We start from the raw sequence: 13,383 nt of genomic DNA on the forward strand, positions 1-13,383 counted from the left end.
TGCAGTCCATGGCCAAAGAGCCATTTTTAGAAGTCAAGCTGACACCCAATGGCCGTGGTCTCAACTATGTACCTGGAAACAGTTCTGTAACCTGAGAACTCAGCTACAGCCCCATCAGCTCTGGTTCTGTCACCAGCACTGTATGCCAAGGGACCTGAGAGGAGTTTGGCCATCTGTGAATCAGGTGATTGGGATACAGACCTCCAGTCCCAGCAGTGTTTGGGATGTGATCCTCAGTGAGATGTCAGAGTTCTACTTTTCAGCTCTAATTTTGGGCAGGTGGGAGGAGTCCTTTTTTTCTCTAGTGTAGTTCCCTTCTTTCTGTACCTAGAAAAATTTTTCTCTCCAACTTAATGATTTACTCCCAGACTTTTGTGTGCTTCGGCTGTAATCTATTGAAGTTCTCTAGCTTTATGGAATTTCTTTGCCACTACTGACTCAGTGAAAGCCTTGAATTACTATCTGGTTTTCTCCTTTCTTCCACTGTTCTGCCTTAACAGGACACCACTATACTAATCTCTTTAAGACACCTGTAAGGGCTTCCCTTATAGCTCAGTTGGTAAAGAATCTGCCTGCAATGCAGGAGACCTGGGTTCTATCCCTGGGTTAGGAAGAGCTCCTGGAGAAGGGAAAGGCTGCCCACTCCACTACTCTACCCTAAAGATTCCATGGACTGAATAGTCCATGGGATTGGTTGCAAAGAGCCAGACACAACTGTAACTTTCACTTTCAATTGTCTGCTTGCATCCCTTTTGCTGGGAGCCAGCACGGGAGATCCCACCCATAACAAGGTCATGCAGAAGTGATCTGATAAGCAAGGCTTCAGGACTCGAGGGACCCCCCGGACCAACTTGAGCATCTACCCTAAAACCAGAATCTGTCTGTCTTACTATTTTGTGACCTTCACCAACTCCTCTGATATTAACAAGGGGCTATCCCCGACCACCTTTCTCTAGAGAAAATCAACTTAGGGCTCTAGCTAATAAGTCTCCTGGACATGAGAGGAATATTTCAAATCAAACCCCCTCTGTTAACATTCTAGCATGCTTGGCAGGTTTATCCAGACTCTTGCAGCTACGCATATGATTGTTCACAGCCTCCCAACTGTGACAGGCATGAGAAGCCTAAAACATAGAGCCTTTTAAAGAGTTAAAAGTTATTAGAGTAGGGCTGGTGTAGGATTTCAGTATTTGGCCAATGATTGTTGCTAAGTTCCCATATCTCTTATCCACTGTGCACCTGGAAGTGCATTAGTTAACATAGTTGGAATGTAAGAAAAACAAGTGTAGCCTTGAAATTAACCACATCAGACCTTTGAGCTAACTGGTTCTTTCTTTCTTGTAACTCACTGCACCTTTGCTCCTTGAGAAATGTAACTCTGTTGAGCATTTTTTCAAGGGAAAATAAGTTTCTGGTTGAGCAGCCTTTATCAAAAGAGGGTCATAAAAAGTTTACAGGCCTCCAAGGCCAGAAGATAATGTATACAACATTGTTTATGGGAAAGGTATGCAGAAAAAAATCTTGTTTCAATAAAGACAAAACAGATGTAATGTTTGGGCTGACTCTTTATGACTTTGCATCTTTCATTTCCCTCTATGTACAAGATAAGGTATAAAAGCTTCCCTGAAAAATAAAGTGACAGACCAGGATCAGTTCCACGAAAGCCTGGTTCCCCCATGTTTTTCTTTCTTTCTTTCTTTCTCTCCTCTATTTTCTTATCTGCTACATTCTTTCTTTATCTCTCGCTCTAAATTATTTTCCTCGCCAAAGCCATTTCTCCTTCGGGTTCCCCTGGATCCTGTGGGGGCTGGACCCCAGCACCCTTTGCCCTTTGCCATGTGAAGATACAATGAAAACTCTACAACTTGGAGTAAGGCCCTCTTTTAAACATGCTGGCACCTTGATCTTGGACTTCCAACCTCCAGAACTCGGAGAAATAACTTTCTGTCATTTAAGGCATTTTCTTATAGCAGCACTAAAGGACTAAGATAATCCAATATCCTGTGGGTGCATTTTCTCAGGTCTTTTTTCCCTTTACCCGGCTTTTGTGCCCTTAGTAAATGGCACATGAGAAGGAATTAGCAAGTGGATTCAAATCATATCTGTGAGGCGCCACTGGTTTTGAAACCAACAGGTTCACTCACGTGTCACATTAAAAATCTGCTGAAACTTAAGGCATTTCTTCTCATTCTTCTGTATGGTGTATTTACCTTTCCTCATCTCATATCACCAAGCATAGAAATTATTTAAGTGCTCATCTATTTTTGAAATATAGCTTTTCCAGATTTATTCCATCATCAGATTTCTGGAGGGTCCCTAATACTATGAATTTGCAGCCTATTTGAATTTTTCCCTGGTCTCTTGAGACTTTCTACTTCCTGACCAAAAGTACAATTCAATTTGTTTTCAACATTTGAGTGTCCTTATATGTTAGGTATATTTTAGTAAGAAACATAAGGAGTACCATCTTTTTAAATCTGTGATGATTTTTCTTTTTAATGATTTATGCCTAAATACTAACTTCACTTCAACTCCTGAATTTTGAATTCTTATCCTCCCTTGTCCTCTCCTTTATTTTGAAAGCTATTTTTGTGTCATAAGTTGCATGCATAATTATGTAATTTTTAGAACAAGATAATCTGATAACTGACTAAATAATGAGATAAGTAATTGAGTAACCTATATGATTTTTTATAAAGTGATTTTTTTTGGCATATTGATCACAAAGGGCATATATACATGTACTTCTGACCTGTATCTTCTGCAAGAGGTATGTGTATTCATTAGTGTAGAAGAAATAGAATCAATGTCAAAAACTGCACTGGATTATTTAGTTTTAGTTCCAAAGAGTTATTTGTTCATTGTAAATAACCCTCTTCTCACCCCCCAAACAGTGCAGGTGTTATAGTGAGGGTTCTGCTTCAGAATGACTTGAAACAATATTAATATATTGTTTTTATATTGCTGTTGAGAACAATTAGCAATGATTTAGTGTCTTAACTGCAGAATATAATCCTATATTTCATAAATCAGTCTGACATAGATCTTATTGGACTGAATTAAGTTTGGTGTTCATTTCTAGAGGTTCTTGTGGAGAATCTGTTTCTTTGCCTTTTCCAGCTTTTAGAGGCCATATCATTTCTTGGCCCATGCTCTCATCCTCCATCATCAAAGTCATCAAATGTAGGTTAAGTTTTTCTCACATGACATCACTCTAAACTCTCATCTGCTTCTGTCCCATTTTTCACAACCATCCTGATGATCTAGGATAATCTTTTTATTTTAAGGTCAGCTTTTTTGGCAAACTTAATTCTACTTCCTTTGCCATGAATCTTTACCTGTTCATAGATTCCAGGTGTTAGGATGTAGATATCTTTGGAGGCCAATCATTCTACCCTCCACAATCTACCTTCTTTTTTTTTTAATTTCACATTTTATTAGTAGACAGACGGGAAGAAAAAGACAAAAATAAATCACTAAAGAGGAAGTTGAACACAAAATACATCAAAATAACATTTTCTCATAAATTGATCTGAAGAAAAAAAAACATTTAAAATTTCATTTAAGAAAACTATTAAAGTCAGGTGTGGCCTACTGTTTTTAGAACAGTTGAAAATTGCATCTGAATCTTTGTAAATGTAAGCCTTTTCTAAAATCAGGAATGAGAGCAGGGGGATGAAGCATCAATTTTCAGTGGAGAACTACACATTTTCCCCTTCAGTCACATCCTGCTTCCAGACCTGGACCACAGTCACATTCTGGCTCCAGCTCTTAGCATTTGTCCACAGTATTATACCTTTAAAAGCTTCAATTCCTTATTTACAAAGTAGTAATAATCTTTCAAGCTGTGCTTATTTGGTGTTAGAAAATATTGCAGTGATATATGTAAAGTGTTTAGGGTAGAACAAATAAGAAATAGTAAATAAATGTTAGTTACACTATTGATAATGAGTACAACTAAAGACACAGGGAATCTATTCTTAAATATATACATATTTTTACCTATTTCTCCTGCAATTTGGTGATTCACTATAAATAGTGTAAAGGTACATGAGGAATGCTTACATATAATTTAGAAAACTATGTCATTATCATCATTTTTATAGTTTAGCACTGAAGAAAAAATTGATAATCAAAAAATTAGACTGTTTAACAATATTTCTATTACTGCAACCTAAACAGCAATAAACAGGCCCACAGAAAACTCATCACTGTCCAGACAGACCCTTTGGACATTTCAAGGATCCAATACCAACCTGGCATCAGCCATGGAAGCAGATGCTATTTGCAGCTGTTTCCTATGACAGTCACCTAACCTGGCAGTAAAAAAAAAAAAAAAAAACTACGTTTTTAACACAAGCTGCTCAAATATTCAAGAACATATTTGGCTTGTCAAGGCACTTTAAAAAAATACTGTAAGAGATGAGATTTATAGGAAATACAAATTGTAAGCTACCAAGAAACATATTTTCCAGAATTTACCTGTGAATAAATACATTGTGTATGATTTCTAATCAATTGCTGTTACTAAATTGTGAAGGACAATATTTTTAAGCAAAAGGAATAGGGAAAGGAAATAATTGTTCTTTCATTTTAAAACATATTCTAGTATTATTGACCAAATTTACTGTATATTGTGTACTTGAAATTTTGTTTCATAAGATATATAGATTAATATAGTTCCATCTATTTATTTCCTTTTTTTTTTTTTTTTACCTCTAACAACCTTGTTAACTTACCTCCAATCCCACTGGAATTTTTAAGTAAACTCAATGATATGATTGCTTCTCAAGCAGACTGAGAAAATCCTGATAGTCTAATTTTCCAAGGGGTCCTGGAAGTGATTTTATCAGTCCTAAATAGCAGAAGCAAATCTGCAATAGTAATTTTTAAGTGTTCACACAGTCCAGATATTCTATATGCAAAAATAGCTGGAAGGAATCTTAATGTTGGGGTATTATAACACTAAAAATTAGGAGCATAACTGTACATGCACAGCAAGAATTTTAAAGTTGATTTAAACATAATTTTATACAATAGTTATAAAGAGGATATAGTAGAGTTTGTCATATGACATTTCTTGTAGATAAGAAATTATTCTCCCTTTAATTCGAAAGAGCACATTCCTACAAGATATCCCAAGCCTACAAGGTGGGTCAGGATGTAACTTTCTTGTGACGTTCTATTTGTATATTATGCTTATAGAAAACAGTCTTGGCATCTGGTGTTTTATTCAATATCCTTTTAATCATCACTGTCTAAGATGGTTATTGCTGTCAATATGATTTGCAATAATGATGCCTTGTGATTATGTTTAGCTCTAGAAATTGTATCCAGATGTCAGTTTGCTCGGACATAGAATCAGTTTGCATGGACATTTTAGTCTAAGGATATTCTGAGCTTTTGTGGACATAGTAAAGCCATCATTGCTGTCCAAATAGAAAATGGTTAGATCTCTAGACAGAAAATAAAGAGAGATGGCATGCAACTTCCTATGGAAAATATTTAAAAGTATCATTTACAGCAAACTGGTTGCTCACAAATCTTCCTGTTTAACTTTTTACCCAAAGTGTGGGATTACATTCTGCAGAGTGCAAGGATGTCCCTGAGAAAATGGACATTAATTAGGAAACTAAACATGTAGATTAACATATAAGCAAAGCTCTCTCTCTCTCTCTCTTTTTTTTTTTTTTTGGTTCTCAACCTGTTTAGTGTGTAAAAGAGAAATATGAGTAGTAGGCAGAGTTTTGGTTTGAATACATTCTCAGAATGCTGGCCATCCAGACCAGTATTCTGAATAGCTTTATTATTTTCTGTGATCCAGAGAGTTTCAGTTTTGAAAAGACCTAATCCCACAGGATTTTGGTGACTAATTTATCATGAGAATTAAATACAGAAATTTAAAGGCTCCAAGCTAACAGCAGGGGAAGAACTAGTGTAACAGTAATAGCTCGGGTTGATGGGAAAGAAGCAACCAATTATAAAATCACATTTCCTTTGTAACTAAATGTTCATAGTTTAACATAAATTATACATTCATTGTGGTATTTAAAAACAATCAAGCCTAAATATATTCATACTATCAAAGAGATACACATACTGAAAACCTGCTTAAACACAAAAATTTTAGCCAGGACCATGAACATTTAGAAGTTTTTGCTTCTCAAGCTTAATGAAAGCCTGGGAATCATTTCATTAAAAAATAAGACTAAATTTAAAATCTCACCAAATTAGGAATCCAATGTAGAAAATCGATGATACCAGAGTAGCTAAAGCTAGCAGTTCTCAAATTTTAGACTAGTCACCTGGAAGACTCATAAAAACACAGCTCCACGGCCCTACCCCTAGAGGACTGAACAGGGCCTGAGTCCCTGAAGTTCTAGCAGGTTCCCAGGAGGTGCTGGTACTGCTGGTCCAAGACCCCAAGTGAGAAACACTGGCCAGAACATCTGTAAAAACATAGCACTGTCTCTATCTCTGCTCAGCACAGACAGTGTCCGCACACTGTCAGCCATGGCTATTCTGCAGGAGACAGCATGAAGGGGGTATTCAGGAGGGACACCACTGCCTGCTACTTCATGGTCAGAGAGAAATTCTGGGTTTGTTCTCAGGTCACATGGAGCACTGCTCTGCCAGCATGTGATGAGGTTTACAACTAAAGCCATATACAATACACTTGAAGTGTTTATTTAATGCTGAAAATTTACCTTAAGGGACAGAAGAATGTAAATAGAAAGAAAAAGACACCTTAATTAAGTCATCCTTGGAAATGATGAGGGTTTTTTTTTTTTTTTCCCCTTCTTTCAAATAACTTCATTGTAATGTAACTTCAAACATTCTGGGAGGTAAACAGTCTTGGTAGCTACAAGGGAGGAGAGAATGCTGGAGTCTGGCCATTCTACTGTCTCTACTGCAGGGTCTTAGACACAAGAGCCCCAAGCAGCTGGAAAACAAAGATTCAAGTTCCGGTAGGAAGATACAGTGCATGTCCACAAAAAAGCACCCCTGAAACCATCTTTAAACAGAGTTGGGCAGAGCCACCCCTGAGTCTGATTCAAGACAGTGACCCAGTGAAGCAGTGCCCAGGCTTAGACACATAGCCAGTCTCAGTGAAAGAGGTACTTGCTACTGGGGTGAAAACCCTGGAGGGATCTAGTACCAGGACTCAAAACTCTCAGCCATGAGTTTCTTAAAATGAGTTCTTCCAGATACAATGCACACAAGCTCTAAGAGCAGCAAAAGCACCCCTAGTAGAAGAAGCTTAATGTTCTGGCAGTCTATGTTGGTCCCTGCATCCCCAGAGATCCAGGGGAGCCTGCTGAGGGCTGCTGCTCCTCCCATGGTGAGCTCCCCAGCAGTCAGTTTGGGAGTTACAAGCTCAAACTCTGTCATTTCCAGTGGTTACCAGGAATCTCAGTTTAGCCAAATTGTGCAACACCAGATTCTTCCTTGCAAGTCCCTGTGGATGCCCACCCTGTCCTTCCCTGGCCTTTCTTTCACCTACCCTGCCCAGCCCCCACCTAAAGTGCCACATGCCAGGCTGTGCCAGGCATTGTGGGTGGCTGTGGGCAGCTGGCAGAGTTCAGGTCACAGAGTGAGGCTGGTAGCACTGCAGGGAAACATTTGCCTCCACCCACAGCACAACAGTAATGAACCAATGGAAAGAAAGTCACAAATAAACATGAATTTCCAAATTTCATCATAATATTCTCCAAATTGAACACTTAAAGGCAATTGTCATCTTAAAGTACTAGGTTTAGGACTAAGTTAAAATATGCATGTATTTGTCTCCTCGTTGATTGACATAAGATTGTTACTGTTGCTTCTTCAGAGAACCATATAAAGAATTTAAATCCTAAGGGAAAAACATTAATAAACTAAATCTGTTAAAAATCAGCAACATGGAGGGAAAAAGTGTTTCCTCTCCACCCCTCTTCCTATAACCCTTGCCATTTTGGCTCACAAGATTTACAGCATCGTTCCAGCTTTAACAGCTAGAGCTTTAGGAAGGATCCCTGGATATACTTTCCATGAAGAAGTTTAAAATCCTTTTCTTGAGGACTTTGTCCAGATAGCCCAGAAGCTGGCTCTTAGAGGGGATGTCTGCCACTTATGGAGGTGGTTCTTGAAGATGATGGTCTTCAGGGTCATGTAGCACATGGGGATCAAGTTCAGTGAGCTGGAAATCACCTTGTCGTCATCCAAGAGGAGCTTGAAGCTGGGCAGGTTCTGGATGGCAGTGATCTTGCCATCCCAGCCATCCTCCTTACCTCACTTGGTGCCTGCCTCAATCTTTTTTCCTCTTCTTGCACTCGTGCTGGCCCACCTCATGCTTAGCCAACTCCTCCATCTTGTGCTGGTTCCACTGCAGCTGCCAAATCTCGGTGCACAGCATCTTTTTGTGCACGTTATGGAACAGGTTGTCAAACTCCTCACAGGAAATGAACTGTGTGAGTGGCTGCAGCTTCAATCACAACTTCTCCTCCCTGGTGACCTTGTGCTTAACCTCCTTCTCCTTGTCCTTGCCTAGGAAGGCAGGCACCAAGTTGTAGTCACCTGTGATTTTCTTGCACTGCTGCCACTCCTTGAGCGTCTGCAGGCATATGTCCGTATGTATGAGCTTCAGCTCTATCTCCACATCATGGTAGTCTTAGTTGAGAGCCAGCTGATAAACATCTCAGTGTCCTGGTCATACTTCTCTGTCTTGTAGTTGTCCCACAGGGGCAGGTAGTCCAGCTGTTGCTGCTCAGCCAATACTTCCTGGGGAGTCTGGAAAGTTTCAATGTGAGCAGCCATATCCTCCCAGTTTCCAAAGCTAAACGGCTCAGTGGCATCCAGCAGCAGCTGTCCTTGTGGCCACCAGCTGATAGTGTTACAGCGTCCAAGCTTGTTCTGCAGGCTGCATGACAGGCCAATGAATTGGAGATGAGGTGTTGAGGCAAGGTGTTATTTGGTGATTTGGCTGACCAAGAAGATGGCAGACTAATGTCTCAAAATAACTACCTTCTTCTGGATACTAGGTTCTTTTATGGATCAGAGATGGGAGGAGAAGGGGAAACAAAGTACAAAAGCCATTAGTCTTGCAAATATCTCCTAGAATAGCAAGTCTCAAGCAGTAGATGTATTAATTTCTTCCTTCTTGCCATCCACAAGTGGGCAGGATCATGAACAAAGGCACTTTAGCTTAACAGGCAGGCAGAGAGGCAGAATTCTCTGAGGCAGGCCATTATGTATAATTATAATAACCAAAGCAACAAAAAGACATGTCAAAGAAACACTTCCAACATGGAATCAGAATTGGCTTTTCCTTGTAACAGTAGCCATGATAGTGGCAGTGGTGGCTGATCTCTGTACCAGCTGAGAAGCACTCAGAGCACACAGCTCAATGCCCTTGCAGTTGATGCAGCAGAAGTGCAGTGGGCTCACCTCCACCAGGCAGTACACACAGTACTTCTTATCAAGTTCCACCATCTTCCTCCACCTGCCTCCTTGGCCCCAGCCACTGCCACCCTCTCTGCATTTTATGAAATTGGGGGTACAAAGGTATTCTCATGCAAAATAGAATCCAAATTTTATTGTTTTAAACATATAAACCCATAGATATTGTTCAGTTGCTAAGCCGTATTCCACTCCTTGCAAACCCATGGACTGCAGCACACCAAGCTTCTCTGTCCTTCACTGTCTCCTGAAGTTTGCTCAAACTCTTGTCCATTTACCTCAATCAAAACTTATCTGAATCTCTTAATTAGATAATAGTAAGCTAAATAAATTGTCCCATGTTTAATGTGGATTAATATGCTTTATAAATATAGTCTTCCTCTTCTTCCCTCTCTTGGAATTGTATACATATATTTGACACAACTGAACTTTATTATAAAAGATGCATAATTATATAGGGTCCTAAAGTCTTACTTTATCATTTACTTATTTATATTATCTTCTATTTTGGAAACAAAATATAAAATCTGAGATTAAAATAATTACTTCAGAAAGAAAACAATGTTGTATTGTAAAGAATATCTTAATTCTGCTTTGTGTGAAGATATGAACATCATATATGAATGGAGCACAAATAACAATGCAAAAGTATATCCTATTGAAAGTATAATTAGACCTATAATTCAACACACATGTATTTTCATTGCTTTCCTTTAACAAATGAATCACTCCTTTTTTCCTAAAGTTGGATTGGTTAACGTTTTCATTATAGTTAAATACATATAAGATTTTCTGTTTATATATAGAATATTTTATAATAACTATACTTTTTCAAAATAACTTTAAAAAAGAAGACTCAGATGCTCACTTTACAAGTATATTACTTTTCCCTAATATATGTGATATATTAAACTTTCAAAAACTAAAATATGTGAGATCATTAACCATCAACATTAACTAAAGTAAGCCACAACCAAATAATACTTTGAAATACAGGACAAGTTAGTCAGAAGGATAGTTTCATATTAATATGGAGTAGGAAAAATCATGACATCAGAAAATTCATTTATTATGGAAAGTTTCAATTGTTATGTGTATTTCCAAAATATGATTGCTATCATTTAGACAAGATAATAGTTTAACATAAAGATACAGACACTCACACACAAATACACTCCAAAATTAAAAACTATTGGGCATAAAAGGACACTATCAACTGAGTGAAAAGGAGACCTATAGACTGAGAGATACTTACAAATCAAATTTCTGATAGTGGATTAATCCAGAAAATACAGAGAACTCCTACAATTCAACAATAATCAGATTTTAAAATGGGAAAAAGACTTGAAAGTTTTTTCAGGAATGATATATAGATGACCAACAGGCATATGAAAAGATGTTCAATATCATTAATCCCTAGAGAAATTCATATCAAAACAATGAGATATCGCCTTGTCACAGGAAGGGGAACCCCTTCCAGGGCCTGAAAGAGGGTTCTTGTCTAACACTCAGAAATTTATTTTCTGAGGAGCCACACATCCTGACAAGCAAGAGACTTTATTGGCAAGGGGTGCCTGGGTGGAGAGCAGGAGGGTAAGGGAAACCAAGAGGACTGCTCTGCCACCTGGCTCACAGCCTCGGGTTTTATAGTAATGGGATTAGTTTCCAGGCTATCTTTGGCCAATCATTCTGACTCAGAGTCCTTTCTGGGGATACACATATTGTTCAGCCAGTATAGATATCAGCAAGAAGGATTTTGGGAGGTAGTAAGACACATGGTGTCTCCTATTGACCTTTCCCACACTCTTTTGGTTAGGGGTGGCTTATTGGTTCCATGTCTTCCTGTCATAAAATAACTCATGCAAATGAATACTGTGGTGCCTGGCCAGGTAGGTTGTTTCAATCAATGTATCCCCTAACAACTTCACACTTTCTAGAAAGATTATTACCAATAAAACAGAAAGTAACAAGTGTGAACAAGGATGTTGAGAAATAAGAACATTGTACCTTCTAGAGGGAAATGTAAAATGGTACAGCTGCTATGGAAGGCAATATGGTGACTCACCAAGAAATCAGAATAGAATTAACATATGTATTGGTCTGCTCAGGCTGCCATAGCCAAATATCAGGGACTGGGTGGCCTTAAATAACAAAAATCTATTTCTTACAAATCTGGAAGTTGAGAAATTCAAGATCAATGTACCAGTGGATTTTGTTTATGGTAGGAACCCTTCCTGGCTTGCAGATGGTTACCTACATTCAGAAAACGAGAGAAAGAGACAAAGAAAGACAGGGACTAAGGAGAGGGGAAATTTTCTGATGGGTGTAGAGTTTCAGTTTTGTAAGATGAAATGGTTCTGGAGCTCTGTCACTCAATAATGTACATAATCTTAGCACTCATTAACTGTATACTTGAAAATGGTTAAAATGATAAATGTCATGTAATGTATTTTTTACCACAATTAAAAATAAAAATGTTCAATTAGGTCCCATTTGTTTATATTTGCTTTTATTTCCTATATTTTAAGAGACAGGTCCAAAAAATTATTGTTATAAGTTATGTCAAAGTATGTTCTGTTTTCCTCTAGGAAGTTTACAGTATCTGATCTTACATATAGGCCTTTAATCCACTTTGAGCTTATTTTTGTATATGATATTAGTGAAATATCATTATTTTACAAGTAGCTGTCCAGTTTTCTGAGCACCACTTGCTGAAGAAACTTTCTACTTTGTATATTCTTGCCTCCTTTATCGTAGATTAATTGACTGTCAGTGTGTGGGTTTATTCCTAGGATTTCTATTCTTTTTCACTGATCTGTGTGTCTGTTTTTATGCCAATACTATACCAGTTTGATTACTGCAGCTTTGAAGTTGTTGGGATGTATCCTGCAGGGCTACAAGGCCTATGATTGCCCAGATTCAAAACCAAAGAAAGAGCCCAGAGTCAGTCACAGACACATCAATAGTTTATTTGCTAGTGAGCTCTTACATGTCTGAAGCATGGTCCTGGAGGGACACTACGCCATGTGTGTGTATGCCAGATGGTGGACAGGACATGTGGGCAGACTTTGCTCCTGGGAAGAAGAGAAGTTTACCAGTTACAGGGAGAATTGAGTCAGGTTACTTCATTGGTTACCTGGCAGAGGGGCATGCCCCTCACTACCCTTTTGATGAGCTATCAATGGTGATGTTCTGATCTAAGAGTTAGAACAGTCACTAGCTGGGGTGGGATAAGTAGGTAGGAAGGTCAGTCAGATAAGTAAGATGTAGGTGAAGCAAGCACTGATCAAGCAAGGGATGGACAGAGAGCAAGAGAACAGTCATTTGGGGTGGCCTGACCATATACTGGCTTGCCAAGTGGCTCAAGTGGTAAAGAATCTGCCTGCCAATGCAGAAGATGAAAAGAGATGCAGGTTCAATCCCTGGGTCAGGAAGATTCCCTGGAGGAGAACATGGCAACCTGCTCCAGTGTTCTTGCCTGGAGAATCCCATGGACAGAGGTGCCTGGCAGGCTACAGTCCATAGGGTCGCAAAGAGTCAGACATGACTGAAGCGACTTAGCACGTACGTACGCACCACCATATACCAGTATAGTCTGAAGTCAGAGGGCATGGTACCTATAGTTCTGTTCTTCTTTCTCAAGATTGTTTTGGCTCTTCAGGATCTTTTATGTTTCCATACACATTTAAAATTTTTTTGTTCTAGTTCTATAAAAGTGCCCTTGGAATTTTGTGAGAGATTTCACTGGATCCATAGATTGCCTTGGGTAATGTGGTCATTTAAAAATATTAGTTCTTCCAGTCCATGAACACAGTATACCATTCCATCTATGGTCTTCAGTTTCTTTCATCAGTGTCTTAGTTTTCTGAGTACAAGTCTTTTACCTCCTTTGGTAGGCTTATTCCTAGGTTTCTACTGTTTTGATGAAGTTGTAACTGGGATTGT

At 38.6% G+C, this 13,383-nt stretch overlaps 1 pseudogene; it reads right to left on the reverse strand.

Moving 5' to 3' along the window:
- Positions 1 to 8,002: 8,002 nt before the first annotated feature.
- LOC120873982 lies at positions 8,003 to 9,471 on the reverse strand (annotated as a pseudogene).
- Between the last annotated feature and the right edge of the window lie 3,912 nt (positions 9,472 to 13,383).

This window comes from Oryx dammah, unplaced genomic scaffold (assembly GCF_014754425.2).
Source record: "Oryx dammah isolate SB20612 unplaced genomic scaffold, SCBI_Odam_1.1 HiC_scaffold_14, whole genome shotgun sequence".
In the NCBI taxonomy this organism is placed as follows: domain Eukaryota; kingdom Metazoa; phylum Chordata; class Mammalia; order Artiodactyla; family Bovidae; genus Oryx; species Oryx dammah.